The sequence below is a fragment of the Globicephala melas genome, chromosome 2, assembly GCF_963455315.2.
Source record: "Globicephala melas chromosome 2, mGloMel1.2, whole genome shotgun sequence".
Lineage (NCBI taxonomy): Eukaryota > Metazoa > Chordata > Mammalia > Artiodactyla > Delphinidae > Globicephala > Globicephala melas.
Genome location: NC_083315.2, coordinates 63,572,532 through 63,590,194, shown reverse-complemented (window position 1 = coordinate 63,590,194; position 17,663 = coordinate 63,572,532). Strand labels below are relative to the sequence as shown.

Genomic DNA, 17,663 nt, shown 5'->3' with positions numbered 1-17,663 from the left:
ACAATTCTTCTTCAGTGTCTTAAAAGTGTCTCCATGTCCCAAACTATAAACATGTTCTTCCTCCTGAAATCTGATCCTATTCCAAGTTTCACTAACACAGTAAATGATACCATGATCCATCTAGTTGTACAAGACAGAAACCTAGAAATGAGTCTTGACACCTGACTCACCAAATCCCAGTGACTTTACCTCCCCATTATTACTCAAATCCACCAGCTCATCTCCAGGTCCATCGACATTACCCTACTTCAAGTTAGCACCATTCCTTACCAGGATGACTGCATTAATCTCCTAAACAGTCTGTCTATATTCATTCCAGCCCCTTCCCTTGGATTCTCCACACTGTAGCCAGAGTGATTTTCAAAATGAAAACCTAATCATACCACCACCACTACACCACTCCCTTCCAAATACCCTCTCCCACCTCGCTTAAAATCCTTCAGTAGTTTTCTGTTCTTGTAGGAGACAGACAAATTCCTTTATGATGTCTACAAATCCCTGAATGGTGTTACCCCTACTACCTCCCTCAGCCCCATCATATGAAATGCTAACAGTGTTTCTCATATTATATGTGCAGAAATTGAGTCACTAGGAGATTACGGGATTTCGTATAAGGCAATTGCAGTTAGTTGCAGAATGATTAGAGAATCCTATTGTTATGACTTGTTGTCCAGTCCTTTCCACTAATTAAGCTATTTCCATTTCTCAGATCATCTGAAAATAAATCTTTGATGTAAAAATGCAAGTATCTTTAAAAAATTTAAACATCATAAACTTAGCTGTCCTTTACAGCAAAAAAAAGGGACAAACATTTCCACATTTGCATATGCAAACTTTAATGAAGCACCTACTACATGTCATGCATGGCACTAGGGATACAGAAGTGAGTAAGACAGCCAAAGTCTCTCTCCTTTTTTAAACTGCTTTATTAAAGTATCATTGACATGTAAAAAGCAGTACACATTTAATGTGTACAACTCCATGAATTTGAGAATAAGTCTATTCCAGTGAAACCACCACCACCATCAAGGCCATGAACATATCAAAGTCTCTCTTCTAATGGAATTTGATGTTCTAAAGGAACAAAATAGGGTTAAACAACTAAGGAAAAAAAAAACTATCAAGTGAGAATTGGGAAGGAGATGCGATGGAATGCTGGGGATAGATTATTGGGTTGGGTAACCCAGAAACTTCTGAGAAGGTGATATTGAAGATGGTATCTGAGTGAAAAGGAAGAGCCAGCCTGAGAGAATTTACATTTCAGAAGAGAACAAGCAATGAAGTGAGTTTGGCATGGTTGAAAGAAGGCCAGTTTAGCTGACTAATAATGAGTAAGAGGGATCACGGGATGAGGAGGGGGAGGGGGGCAGGCACTGCCAGATCTAAAATGTGAGTTTCCCCAGTTCTGTCATCAAAATTTTTCAAAAGGGACTTATTCAGGAACTAAAGCAACTCTTCTTCATAAGGTTCTTTTGGCCACTTTAGAATCAAGTCTAAAAAAATAATTCATCCTAAAGTGCTACTTTTTTTCACTTCCAAGCATTTATATTGAACAATATACAGCTAAGTCTTAACTTGCCTTGAAATGTTTATAAGATTAATCAATTATCTTAACATAATAAATATCATAATGTACCTCACCCACCTCAGACCTGGAAACCTAAACAAACTTTGCAATGAACTACACTAAAAAAACCACCATAAAAGAGAAATAGCACCCCAAAAAACAGAATTTCACAATCACATCCTCAAGATAAGGCTCTTCAAGAAAAAGAACATAGAGGCAACTAAATAAAGTCTTCTCCCAGGGGAAAAAAATCCTAAATAAAAGCTAAACAACACATACATTTAGGCAAACCCCTAAATATCTAATTGAAACAAAGTACAACAGACTTCCACGGTATCCTACAATTATCACCATTCCTGTTACTAAACCCAAGACGAGCTCTGCCACAACTGAAAATGGAGCAAACAACAGAAAGCAAAGCTCATGAAGCATAAACATTCCTTGAAGATTAGGCTGCACAATTAAAAGCTGTTCTACAGTTCACTGGATTGATGACAGAAATATTTCCCCCATTCCATTTAGTCCAAAGATTATTTACTCTTCTTTCTTATATAACAGCAAATTAGAGCTTACATAATAGAAAAAGGAAAAAAAAAGAATGTTAAAATAAACCAGGGAGACAAAAGCTGCGCATCCACTGTCTTCTTGCCAGACCCCAGACTCTCTTCCCTTTCTGATTTTTCCTTATCCTTATTTAATTAGGCCCCATCTTATCCTCTCAAGCCTTCCACTGTGTGATCTGAAAGTACTATATAGTCAGGACTCAATGGAACAAATAGAGGAAAGGGAAAATTATACCCTATCCATCATTTTTCTGATTAAGATGTTAACAGGCTTAATCCTGCTTTACTGGATTTCTCTACATAAAAATGTCAAGCACAAAAAAAACAACAATAATAATAACTATTATTATTACTTAATAAATCTAACATCTTAAGGACTGAAGGTGCTATGAAATCTAAAAAAACTTTAAACAACTGGAGTCAAAAAGACTCAGCACTGCTTTGATAAGATTTCCTAACCACCCGGTTTGATTCTATTCTAGTCTGTTGTATAAATACCAGACTGTCTACCCCTAACTATTGCAGGTATTTGCTCCTTTATTAGAACTGTCTAGGGACCCAAAAGAGGTTATTTAAAATAGACAGGAAATTGCCTCTCCAATTTTAATAAGCCATTTTTTTCATAATATTACTTATTTCACCCTTCCTCACCAGAAGAAGCATTAAATTCTAAAGTAAATATATATATAGATCTTAAATACAAAAAAATTATAAATGTATATCATACAAGAATAGAGCTCTCAGGCTGGATAAATAAGATTTTGTTTAAGATCCCCTTTAAAATGTTAAGCAATTGGTTATCTGGGAGAAATTAAATATAAACTTTTTCCTTAGAAAATTTTAGAAAAAAATGTATTCAAATTAGAATTCTTTAAATGCCTAAATGTCATGAGTGAAACTTTTTCAATATAAAGGTAAAAACAGAGAAGGGTCTATTATGCCTCCTACCCCACCTTACATACACCAATGAACAGAGTAATACCTCTGACGAGTTTTAACAAACATTTTGGCTGATGTTTGATATATATATATATCTCAAAACAGGAGGAAGCATTCTATGTTTATTCTTGATAAAGTAAAAAGCAAAACAGATACACTTAAAAAAGAGCCTCTGATGGGGTTTGACCACAGTGAAAAATAAGAGATATTTTTGTTTCTTTGGCTTTCTATTTTTTCTTGGCTTCGCAAAGAAACAAAAATATGTTAGCTAAACAAAAATACGTTTGCTAGAACTCAAAAGACCCTTCAAGAATTGAACTAATAATAAATCTTACCCTACTAGCCAGTATTTTTAAAATTAAAAGTGGGAAATATAAAGATACGTACAAACAGAGGATTATAAGAAAATATATGTTTTTGTAAACACATTAGAAGTTAACTGCTTTTTTTAAATTATAAAATGAATAATAGTTCTACACATATGCATAACTCTTCCCACACAGCTTTTTAAGCAGGATTTCCTTCCAGTGAGTCTTAATATATTTCTCCCATATTAAAAATACATGACCAAATTAATAATGAGAAAGAATGAATACTCTCATGATATTTAGGTATATAACAAGAAAAAACAGCATTTAAAATAAAGATTCAGTTTCAAACTTCTTTAAGAAATACTTGTTACACTATAAGAAGAACTCTCTAAGTCATATTGTTATTTCTACTTTCCAAATGGGGCATAAAGAAACTAAGGAATTTACAGTGTTGGACTGTGCAGCTACTATTAATTCCTTTCACTCCTGTAAGCCCACCCTTTGCTACATGACTTTGCCATGATTCCCATCAAAAGATGGCATTTATCTCCTCATCCCGTAAATCTGGGCTGGACTTGTAACTTATTTTGACAAATAGAATGTGGCAGAAGTGACCCTGTAGAACTTTGAATCTAAGTCTCAAGAGACCTTATAGCTTCCCCTCTTGGGATGCTGCTGACACAGCGTAAGCAAGTTAGTGACCCAGAGCATGAGAGAGCTTAAGGGAGAAAGAGTCCAGCCACCCAGTCATGCAATCTAGCATAAAGTGCCAGACACATCAGCGTGGCCAACTTAGACCACCCAGCACTACAGGCGCTACCAGATGACTTGGCAACCACATGAGTGACCCCAGACAAGACCAGTGGAACAACCATGCAGCAGAGCCCAGCCCAAATTGCTGACCTATGAAGTCAGCAACAAGTAAAATAGCTGTTGTTTTAAAACACTATATTTAAACCTAGGACTGTGTGAATCCAGGGCCTAGACTGTCTCTACTAACAAAAGCTGCAATTTACTATTTGGTTGGGAAACAATACATCTTGTATTCTAACTCAATTTTACAGATACAAGAGCAATCAAATTAAAAAATAATAGTTTACTTTTTTTTAACCCATGATCTAAAAAAAGGTGATGAGCTGGGTACAGAAATACCTTTTTAACCATCTTAAAAGAAGGAAAATAGATACATAACAATGAATTCTGCAATTGTAATAAATGAAGTTGATCAAATTTTATAGAAAAAATACTTTCTCTTCATTCCCAAAGATACGCAAGTATTCATTTAAAAACTAACAGCATTCGTATATATTTTATCCATAAAAACTGAACTCAGCATGTGATCTAAAAATTCTGAATGTCTGTGCAATGAAACAATTAAGAAATTATTAAATTTTATGAATCTAATAAAATATGTGGCTTTCAACAATAAAACATTGCTACTGTAATGTTTAATAAGTATACATTCCTACTTGAATGGAAATACTGAACTAGGAGTGGACCATAACAGAGCAAGGACTGCAAGCACCATTTCTATGTATTCTTTAAGGGTTGGCAAACATTTTCTGTAAAGGGCTAGATGGTAAGTATTTTAGGACTTGCAAGCCATGCAGTCTCTGTTGTAACTATTCAACTCTGCCACTGTAGAATGAAAACAGCCACAGATCATATACAAAAAAAAAAAAAAAAAAGTATTGCTGTGTTACAATAAAGCTTTATTTATATATATATATATATATATAAAAACAGGCAGTGGGTCACAGTTTGCCAACCCCTGTTTTAGATGCTCAAATATCTTCAGCCAAAATACATCTAGTTTATTAGTTGTGATCAAGCTAATTTGTTTGCTGCCTTACCACGAGACCTATTAGAAAGTACTCTCTGTATTCATACTCTACTCTCTGCAAAATAGCATTATGTATATATGAGGGTAAATTTTATATAACAACTTGGCTCTGCTATGATGACCAGTTGTTTGGTCAAACAGGAGGCTAGGTGTTGCTATGAAGGTATTTTGTAGATGTGATTAACATCTGAAATCAGCAGACCTGAAGTAAAGGAGATAACCCTTGATAATTTGAGGTAGGCCTCATCCAATTACTTGAAGAGCAAAATCTAAAAATTCCCAGAGAAGAAGCAATCCTGCCTCATGACTGTAACACAGAAATCCTGCCTGAGTTCCTAGCCTGCCGGCCTGCCTTACACATTTCAGATTTTTCAGCCCCATACCCATGTAAGCCAATTCCTTAAAGTAAATAAATCTCTCTCTTAGATATAGATATCTATGAGATACAAATATATAGATATCTCCTATTAGTTCTATTTCTCTGGAGAACCCTGATTGATACAATATATTAAGGTAATATGACCTTAAATTTTAAAAAGGATATACTCTGATTTTTGTGCATTATCCAAAACTATGTGAGAAAGTTGTGGCAGACAGTATTATTATTTGAGATTATTCAATCCCCTACTTCCTTGCAAGATGATTATATATATACATCCACATGTAGATGTGTGACTTGTGCATATCTCATAGGGAAAGAATAGACGTCCCTGGGTTATTGATTTGGGGACTGCCCATGTCATATGTTTTGGCCAATAGAATATGAACAGGTGTGATGTACATCACATCTAAGCAAAAACTTGAAGCAGCAACACAAATTTGGGCCAGCCTTCTTGCTTCAGTGCTTTGTCAAGAGATTTCATATAAGGGTTGTTCCTTCAGCCTTGGTTCTGGAGGGGAGTCACAGGCTATTTCTACAGAGCTGACTCACAGTCTACAACATAAAGTCAGTAGGAAATATAAGTTTGTTATTTTGAGAAACCACTGAAATGTGGAGGTAATTACTACAACAAAGCTGAACACTGTCGAAACTGGTACCAGAAGCAGGGTGCTACTTTCATCACCACCACCACCACCAAAAATAATAAAAGTATGTGATGTAGGCATTGAGGCCAGTTGTTTGGTCAAACAGGAGTCCAGGCGTTGAGGCCAGGTGGCAGACAGCAAGGAAACTGTAATGGCAAACCACATAGTGTAGTGGTAAATAAAACTGTTAGGTATAAAATATTAGACAGCTTGGTGAAATGATTGGACTTGTGATTGGCATCTAAGGTGGGAGAGGGGCAGTCTTGCAGGACTGAGCCCTTAACCTGTAAGGTCTGAGTTAATTCTGGGTAGTGGCAGAATTGAGTTACCTTATAGGACACCCAGTCGGTGCCCACAGAGAATTGGAGAATTGCTTGGTGTGGAAAAACCCACACATACTTGGGAGTGCAAAAGTGTCAGTGAGTTGTGAGTAAAGGAAACAAATGTTTTCCTTTCACCCAGTAAACCCTTTCAGTGGAACAAAATGGCTTGGAGGGGAATGCCCCACAGGAAGAGACTAAGGATGTGGTCCCACAGAAGCCTGATCAGTTCAAGGTAATTGTATTGATGTCTAGAGAAAAATGCATACCTCAAAGAATTGAGGATATAGCTAGCGCATGGCACGTGGATCTGACTAAAATCAAATAGATAAGAAGACAAAAGACAACTTCCCAAACAATCCACAGACTGAGCTAAGGGTCTGTTACTCTTCTAGACCATCTTTGGGTGCCCAAATTTCTGTAGACAAGCAGGCCAGGAAAGCTGCTCAGCACTTACCTCATTCCCCAGCTAAGAAGGGTACACCCTCCAATACTCTGTTCCAATACGGATGAACATGGTATATCAAAGGAAATACCTCACGGAGGGCATAGCCCATGGCCACGGAAAACAGCGGACTAGAGCGCCTCACACAGGACCAAAACCAGGGCCTAATCAAGGAACATCCCCTAGTGCCAAGAAAAGGAGGCCTCACTCTATTTACCCAAGAATATTCTTACAATTGCCAAGGACAATTGTAGTGTGATTGCTATGTGCCTCTATTCTTCCCCTTTCTTAACAGGAGGGTTTACTGTGGATAGCCTATCCCTGCTCCAACATTGTATGTTGGAGAGATGGAGGATGGAAGATAACTGGTCTCTGAGTCAAGAAAATCTACATACAGAAATGATGTAGAAACTCTAACGACTGAAAGAAATTCTTGGGGTATTTTTCTCGAGGAAGGGATAAATAAATCTAGTATGCAGAAGGGAAGAAAGTTAGTATTTGTAATCAAGAGGACAGATTGTGGTAGATTATATTATTGTTCACTCTTTACCATGCCCATCCTTGGAAGAGGCTATACAGCCCTGCCCATTAATTTATAACTTGCCTATACCTCCAATGGGAACAATATTTGTCCCTGTGCCTCGCTAACTTTGAGCCTAGCCATGTGACATGCTTTGGCAGTCACGAAGCACTCCACACCTGAACAAAAGCTTTAAGAGGTACGACAAGTTTCAGCCGGCCCTCTGAGTTCTCAGTACCACGTAAATGGCAGGTCCAGACAGACGCTGCTCCTTCAGTCTGGGTCTTAGAATGAAAACATGTGGAGTAGAGCCCCTCTGCACAGGCAGCCCAGAGTCTATGTGTAATGTAATGTGGTTATAAGCCACCAAAATTTGGGGGTTATTTGTTGCTGTAGCAAAGTTGATTAATACAGAAATCAAATGAAGCAAAAGGTAAAAAGGGGAGGGATTCTGCGATGCGGAGCTATTATTTTGGTAGCTGAATATAGTGCAAGATGCCTGTGGTTATAGACTAGTGCAGTTAGTGAAGGAGCTATGTTTCTATAGCAGGTAGGGGTATGAGTAAATACAGATTACTAAAAGGATAAATAAGTTCAGTTTAGTTGTTGGAAGTGAGGTTGTGGCAAAAATAAAAATAAGGTTGCAAACCTGATAAATTAACATTTATTATTAATAATAAGCACTTCATATACACTTCACGTAGTCCTCAACTATAAGCAAAAAAGGCTGTTATTACCATCTTCATTTTCCGTATAAAGAGGAACTTAGAGAAGTTTACTGACTTGCCAACGTTAAATAGCTACCAAGTGACACAGTAAAAATTCAAATTCAAGACTATCTAATTCTAAACTTCAATTTTTTTCTATACCATGCTGGCAAAAAAAAGGGTACAGATTATTTAATAATCATTCCATAGAAGGGTTACCTTGGTTTTATACTTTTTACCAGTTCTACAAAATGGATGCGAGAGAAAGCCGATACCATTAACTCAGTTCTAAGTCTGAATCCTATTAAATAAATATATTATTCATAATGAATTTCTTCTTTAATACTCTAAGATGTTCTTATTAATGTGACAACCAAGATTCCAAAATAATACACCTTTTATTTCTACTGAATACATTTTCTTAAATTCAGACTACAGTAATTCAGAATTTTGAAGATTCAGATTAAGTGATGGCCTAAATTTACTTTGCTGATATGAAAAGGATTTCTCAAGTAAATCAATAATGCATTAAAATGATCGGTGATGCATTTTAGATTAAAGGAATATTTTAAACACTTTATAAACCATTTAATAGCCCTTACCTCACCCATATAAACAAAAAATAAGAGTTTTTTAAATTATATAACACAAACTCATGGTAGAAAAATTATACAAGACTAATACATATTCAAAACAAAAGCAGCAAAGACAACCTAGCAAAACCATCATTAAGGGATAATAACTTTATATTTTGTTACACATGCTTCCTCATTTTCAATACCTAGATATATATTTACTTTTAAATCAAAATACACACATTTCATTTAAATGGTTATTCTTAATATGCGTTCAATAGAATTGCTTACAAATGAATGTTCCTAACTTGGAGAATTCCAAAGTGTATTCAAATATCAGTCTTTCTGGCTCCCCCTGCTGGACACTAAGAGAAGCTTTTTATTATTATTATTCAATTCGTTTGAACACTCAATCTCAGAGAAGCACTAATTTATCATTATTAAAAACATCTTTGGGAACTTGTCTGAACGTACAGTTTGGCCAGAAAGAGTACAATGGTCTATTGTTGAGGGCACTCGCACCTACTAGCCAACAGGGATTTGGTATCAGAAAATCCGGGAATAAGTTCCCAGTAAGTTCCCAGCTTGATTACTTATTTGCTAACGACCTTGGTCAAATTATTTATTCCTTTGGAGCTTCAATTTCCTCATCTGCCAAATGAAGGTAATATCAACCACCTCATTAGTCATAAGGATTAGAGTTAACAGAACAAGTGCAAAATAAGTGGCAGTTAAGTATTATGCTGCCACCACCACCACCAAGGAGCTGAGTTGTGGTTACACAGCATAACTCCTTAAGAATTACTACACAGCAATCAAATGCAAAGAGATTAACTTTTAAAATGTAAACTTAATGTATTTACACTCTTTTAATAACTTCCTGTTGCTCTCAAAACCAAATCCTTAACATGACCTCTAAGATTCTTCACAGTCTGGTCCCTACTGACCTCTGAAGTGTAATCTTGAAGCTGGATACTCTTCTCCCAGCCCTCTAATCTCTTTTCATAGTGAAGTTCTTCAAAAGTACCAGGTTCCCTCACAGAGTACCTGATTACAGCATTTCCTTCCTCTATGATACTTAACAATAGCTCATTTTTTTAGATCTCAGCTCAGCTTTTGCAGAGACACTTTCTCTGACTTCCCAGACCAAGTCAGACCTTCACTATTATGTATATTATGGTATACCTCTCCTTCACAGAGCTTATTACACAGTGCTGTAGCTTTATATTTAAATGTGTTAGCACTGTAATACTGTCTCCCCGCCTTGTCTGTCTACAAGTTCCTCAAGATCAGGGAGTAGCACTCCGTATCCTCACAACCTAGCCACTTGACTGCATAGAGCAGGCACTTAAGTATCTGTTGAGTGACTGAATAAACAAATTAACAGATAACTGAAATCAAAGAATTCTTTCTAAACCTGACTACTTCACATACAAAGGTAGCCATATAAATATAAAGCAACATTGTGAATATTTTCCTTTGTATTACTTCTCAGGCAAGCTGCTCATAAAGTCTGTTCATAAAATTTGATACACAATAATACACAGAAATATCTTTAACACATATACTCAAAGAAAATGTTGTGCCTTTCAAAGAGAAGAATTTTTAAGAGCACAGAGACCTAAACATATGATAGTCCTTTAGCACTATTTGATTTAAATTTTTTTAAAAAATTAATGTCTGTGACTTGCTTTTGTAACAAATATTCAGCTGAAAATTTGTCTGAAATTGAGTGTTTTACACTGTACTACAGAGTTTTACTTTTCAAGGGAATCTGTGGTTGCAAAATAGTAGAGCTAGCAATAACCAGCTAAAAGGTGTGCTTCGTGGCTTCTTTCACAAGTATGCATATTGTACTATTTTAAACCAACACACACCTCCAATTGCCTTAAAGAGTGAGAACTTTTTATAGATTTAACTCCTTCCTTAAATAGTAAGCATTCCCAAGTATACAGTAAATTTTGGCCCCAAATGGCTTTTCCTCTATTCATTTATACCAAAGCCAGAAAACAAGGAAAGCTCCAACCAAAAAAAGCAACAAGGTTTGCAACACATCTCCTAGACTCAAATCTTATTTGATAGAATATTTGATAAATTTATTTGATAGATGTATTAGATAGAGTTTTGTCTTTATTTGGTGATTTTACCAAATCCTATGACTGCAAAATAGCAATTGTTATTTTATCCCCACGAGCTGCACTGTGATGTACAGAAAATCTAAAAATTTCCTATGTTATCATTTAATCAAAAAATAGAAACGAAGAGTGGGAGCACAACTGAAGTACCTATGAACATACTGGGATGAGAGCAGAGGTGCATTTAAGAGGGAAGGTTTTCAGGAATTCAGGTACTGACCATGCAGGAACAATCCAAGGAAGATGACAGGGACACCAAGTCATCAAAATACAACAGCTTTAAACATTTGAATGGTATGACTCATTCCCACTCTTCTGATGCTACCTTTACCAGGCAAGCTTCTGATAAACTTGCTTCACTATAGGGGTAGACTGGATGGAGGTACCCAGCCCACTAGTCAGCTGCTTAGTTCTCATTATACAATAATAAGATGACACTTAATACCTCAATGGACTTTCAGTGTTCCTCAGCTTCTTCTAATTCAATCAAGATTGAGTTTCTGCTTAAACAAGCCTAATGTGAATTTATCAAAGTGACAAAAGGTATTTCCTGACAACAGGAAATTGGGTCTTCCCTAACAAAACTTTTAATTCAAACTTTTACAAGACATATAATACATGAGCAACACAGAGGAAAGTGTAAAAAACTGAATGGCACTGATTTTCTCGCTAGCTTAGAAGCATACTCTTTGCTGATCTTTTCATAATAAAACTAAATCTCTCCAAAATTCAGGTTTTAAAAGTACATACCCAATCATTCTCATTTACCTTGGCTTTAATTTTCTTCTGAACTAGAAATAAGATCACAGAGCTCAGTACATTGAAAAGGCATGCAAACATTAATCTAGGTTGTAAGGGCACAATTTTAAGGAATAAACATTCAGAAAAATAATGGAAGGAAATAACCAAAGAGTTAAAAGCTACGGAATGTGGGATTAAAGAAGACTTGAATTCTTTATATTTTCTGTATTTTCTGAATTTTCAACAATGAATATTGTTCTATTCAAGCTTCTTTACTTGCAAGAAATAAAACACCCATGCAGTTGCCTTAAGAAAAATGGGATTTATCATAAAGATATACAAAGAGCTGCAAGAAAAATCTCACAGAAAACCATAGTTGAGCTGAGCCCTACAAAGTCTGGAGCTAGGGGTGGCCCTGGCATCAATTCTGTTCCAGGAACCTCAAGAAGATACTGAGAGGAGCTGCCCACCAATGCTCGGCCATACACGTTGTTCAATTCTAGTCCATCCATGTCTTCCACTCTCACTATCAGCCACAGACATGCTTCCTTTGCTTCCACCTTAAACTCCAAATTTCCTTCATTTTAAGCATAAGGCTGTGGTTAAGGTATAAGAGGGTTAGGAAACAGGCAGCTTTTGCTTAAGGACTGAATTTTACTTTTTTAGATTATGAATTGAATACATACCCATGGTTTTTAGAAAGAGCCAACAGTATAGAGAAGGCAATATAAAAAGGAAAAGGTTCCCTCCTCTTTCCTGGCATTTGGGGCGGGGGAGTACCCTATAAAAGGAAAATTAATATTTATGTTTCTAAAAATTGTAAAAATATTATTTAACAAAGAGCAATATCCATAAAGTTTTTCCTCACTTTATTACATAAACGATTGTACAATTAGAAAATGCACATAATCAAAACAAATAGGTTACTTTAAAATTATTTGACATAGCATCACATAGAAATAATATGAAGCACTATAAAACTGATTGGTTCCATTTTAAATAGATATTTTTTCTGAACTTTATTGTCCACAGAGCAGATAAATTTATATTGACAACCTATTTATAAATTATTTGAAATACTTCATCATGGTAGAAATATTTTCATTTCTAATACACTTTTCATCTGTCCTGCTCAGATTAAAGTGGCTAAAATGAATATAATTGAGAAAATGTTCTCAGAAACTAAAAACCCCAAATATACATTAAGGTAGTGACATTTAATTTACTGAATACCCTCAAACTGTCCTAGAACTTCTACTTGATATGGACAGCTATCTCAGATGGTGGTTTTCAAGTCTTTTTAATTTCAGAAATTTTCTTCAAAGAAGTCCTGAAATAAACAAAGAAGAGCAGTTTCTCTTTGAAGGTAGGGTCCCTTTACTGGCTGTATTCTTCCTTTGTCCTCTATCACCTAAAATACTCCACAGGGCAGCTCAGCCAGAATGTAGCAGGCAAGCGATCTGCACCAAAATGACCTGGTGCATGTGTTTATTCAACATGCAGAATGACACCACTCTAAATCTAAACCCATCCCTTAAAGTGTGGTCCAGGAATATCTTTGAGAACCCCACACTCCTGTACCCCTTAAACACAGGAAACTATTTTTAAGAGTTTAATGAAGAATTTGGTGTATACTTTTCCAATTAAAATAAAAATCTCCACTAACCAAACTAGGATTATATTAATAGGCTGTACTCCAACTTGCTTTTTTCACATAATGTATCTTGGATATCGTGACATGTCACATATATGTAAATATGGAGATTTTTCACAATCTAAATGATAATTTCTAAAGATTTACAATTTTCTATAATCAGAGAAACGTTTTAAAAAGGAATGAATAACAAATGTTTCAGTTTTGCTATTCTTGTTATTTTGAGTATTTTGAATTGATTTTAGAATTTAATGTTGGGGATTATAATATTAATATTGTACTGGAAGATACCTTTATGGGACATACCCTCAGTTTGGTGTTTGGAAGTTAACTGGCAGATTTCTAAATTGGTTAATTAGTTTAATTATAGTTTTCATGTTTTGGAAATATTTAATAACTCTTAAAAGCAATTTTGAATTTTTCATATATTTTACATCAGTAAGTAGCTGTATATGAAGAATAATTTGAATTTGGCATGAATAAGTAGTTTTCAAATTAATTAGTACACTTTAAGTGTTATTTTATAGTCAAATTATAGCAAACTATTCTAACAATTGTATTTCACTACACAATTGGCATTAAGATATTTTGTATTGATTTTAATAAAATGGTGGCATATTCAACAGCTTTCAAATAATACTGTGTATTTGAGAAATTATGGAGCTTAGTTAAAATTCAATATCTTTATTATCATCCTAACAGAGGACTGTAGTTATTTGTATTGCAGCGATTATTCTAACTGGAGTTAATAAATGCTCATGCTTATAACCTCTTGGCTGATGGTGACAGAGCTCATGACTTTGCTAAAGGCAGGGCTAGGCACTGTGTGTAATATGAGTTTCAGTTCACTGGTTCTCAAATGCTGCCTAGTGATACTCTCAGGCATTGTGAGAGGTATGAGGGTGGCTCATATCCATTACCATATTTTTCTGAGTTTCAAGGATGTTTAATGATGAGCAGGGCTGAGTTCTAGAACAGTTGTGGTGCTTTAAAATCATTACTGTTCTGAGCTGACAGACGAATTTGAATAGGTGGCTATCAGGGCTCAGAGTGTGAGAGTGTCTTGGAAGATTTTCTGTCCCTTTTGAGTGTAGCAGGACCCTATCTGGGAACCACTTCCATATTGTGAACAAATTAAGAAGAGCTGAACATTTCATCCAAAGTCTTATATAAAGTATATACATTGAAGAGAAAAATAACTGCGTTCTCTTGAGGTCAAAATCATAAACTTTATGTTACATTCTTTCTAATAAGTTTTATTCAGTTTTAAATTTGCACAGTATTTTTCTATATTTAAAAACACTTGCTAGGGCTTCCCTGGTGGCGCAGTGGTTGAGAGTCCGCCTGCCAATGCAGGGGACACGGGTTCGTGCCCCGGTCCGGAAGGATCCCACGTGCCGCAGAGCGGCTGGGCCTGTGAGCCATGGCCGCTGAGCCTGCGCATCCAGAGCCTGTGCTCCGCAACGGGAGAGGCCACAACAGTGAGAGGCCCGCGTACCACAAAAACAAAAAACACTTGCTAAATCTACATGTATACAATATAATTTTTTTTAATATAAGATGGTTAGTTATTTTTAAAAGAATATCTTTTGTACTTCAACCACAGCCTTTTACTTAAAATGTAAGAAATTTTTTAACAAAGAACAAGATCAGCCACAGTACTTAAACAGAAACCAAGCCACGTTCAGAGGTTCACTCCTACAAATAAATAATTTGCTTAGACTTTTCCAGTAATATAGATATAACACAGCCTCACACATTTTGTAATTTGTTATTCCCTGTTCACCTTTCTCCTGGAGTTATCCTTACTGTTTTGGGGGAAAGATGAGTTTTTAAACAGATCCATGAGTTTATTATTTTAAAAGGCCAATTTTTAAACATTTCATTATTTCTCAAGTGAGAGTATATGGAAAATGCAGAAGAAAGTTTTTAAATGGTCTACAATAAAATTAATTTATATTAATTAATGGCAATAAGAAGAACTATTATGGTTCTGTTTTGGGGGGTTGTTTTTGTTTTAGTTTCTGCATCCTGGACTATTAAATTAATCTACTAATTGGCCTCCCCACTTCTACCCTTGTCTCCCTTGTCTACTTGTAAGCTACATTCTACTCTTCACACAGCAGTCAGAATATTTTTTAAAACATAAGTCAGATCATGTCACTCCTTTGCTTAAAACCCTCTAGTAGTTAGTATTCTTGCCATAAATATTTAACCTGAAAGTAATTATTAGGAAGAAGTCAAGCAAACCCAAATCGTGGGATGTTCTGTAAAAGGCAAACAAACAAACAAAAAACTGGCCTACTGGACTCTTTAGATTGGGATCCAAACACAATCCAAAATCCTTACTAATATATGATCCAGACCCCCAAGAGATCACTGATAAAATTTCCTTCCACTTTCTCCCCTTCACTCACTTCACTGCAATCTTCATGGCCTCCCTTCATGGTCTTTGAATTATGAAGGCAGCAAATACAATCCCATCTCAAGGCTTTTTAACAAGACTTCTGCCTAGAATTATTAGTAATTAGAGGAAAAAGCAGACTCCATTCCCTCCAAAAATCTTACTGTATCACAATGTATCAGTTTTCTATTGCTGCAAAACCAAACCCAGAGATTTAAAATAGCTACCACGTATTATTGCTCATGAGTCTACATGTCAACTGGGCAGTTCTGCTGTGCTGGGTGAGACTGAGTAATCTTGGCTATGCATGTGTCTGCAGTCAAATGGCCCAGCTGGTTGGAGGCTGACTGGTCTAGAATGGCCTCTTTCCCATGTCTGGTGATTGGCTAGATGTCTGTTGGGACAATAGGAGCAACTGGTAACCAGCAGTCTAGCCAGGCAAGCGTGGTCTTGTTCACAAGAGAGAACAGAAGCATGAAAGACCTTTTGAGACCTAGGCTCAACATCATTTCCAACATATTCTATTGTCCAAAGCAGGGCACACGTACAACCTATATTCAAGAAGCAGGGAAATAGGCAAAGTCACATTGCAAAGCCTATGGATAAAGGGAAGGGTATAGAATGGGGCCACTTTGTAATCAATCTACCACATATCATGACAAGAGCACTATTTCAAAATGCTGGTACATCTAAGATGTGGGGGTGACGGGAATGAAAAATATAAAGGATGATAAAAACTATACTTTGTTATAAATCCTATAAAGCATGGTTTCTCAACCTTGGCACTATTCAAATTTTGCACCAGGTAAGTCTTTGTTGTGCAGGGTGTGTCCTATGCATTGCAGGACGTTTAGCAGCATCCCTGGCATCTACCCACTAGATGCCAGTAGTACGTCCCCAAGTTGTAATAACAAAAAGGTCTCCAGATATTGGCAAATGTCTCTCAGGGAACAAAAATCACTTGTAGTTGCGAACCACTGCTACAAAGGAATGAATTAAGGTAAAGACAACTTGGTCTTATTCTTGCCAATATAATCTAATTTTACTTTAAAAGGCCGTTCAAATGATTCTAAAATGCAAACTTTACTTACGGACATGTAAGATGTATACCAAATTCTTAACAGTTTACATATTAAAAATTCAAAACTTCATTGACAATACTTAGATTCCTGCTAATTTAACCAAAAATATTACCAGATTTTTGAAGTCAATATGAAAGACGTTAATTGTCAGAAGTTCAACTAAACTAACAGTACTGGCTCTAGGATTTGGTGTTGTACATATATAAACCCCAGATTGGTCTATTATTTATATTTTTATAACAAATAAAAATAGAAATAATAGAAATAAAAGAAATGGTGGTGTTTCTCTCCCAACCCCCAAATATAAAACTCTGTCTCAAAACTATAGTTCATGTCCAATCCTCCTCTCTTCCCATTTCAAGGCAATGGCAATATACCTCCCAATTCCACCTCTGACTTTAGCACCAATTACAAATGTGAAACACGCCAAGAAAACCTCCGTAATAAATTATAGGAGTAGAAAGTCTCAATAAAAGAAGGAAGAAAACAACAAATCAGAACATTCCCTGGGCATATTGAAAACCTAGCAGTCATAGTCATGAAATATTTATTGATCTAAACTGTTTTCACAATACTTATGTTCATAAAATGCTATATACGAACCAAACTGCCTCAGATACATAAACTAAATATTCTCTAACTTACATTCATGTATAAATCTGTGATAGCTCTGGCCAAGTGAAGTCATATATACAAGAACCAATTTAAAGACACTTTCTGGATTCTCTGGGTGAAAAAATAATAGTCTCTCCTTCAGAGAAAAGAAAAGAAAATGGGATAACTTGCTAACCCAGTGATGCACCAGTGAGCAGGGCTGCGACCAGGGAAAGG

The 17,663-nt window shown here is 35.9% G+C and overlaps 1 protein-coding gene across 3 annotated transcripts in view; it reads right to left on the bottom strand.

Moving 5' to 3' along the window:
- The window catches only part of UACA (uveal autoantigen with coiled-coil domains and ankyrin repeats), an 85,078-nt gene that overhangs the window by 51,393 nt on the left and 16,022 nt on the right, over positions 1-17,663 (bottom strand). The window lies entirely within an intron of this gene.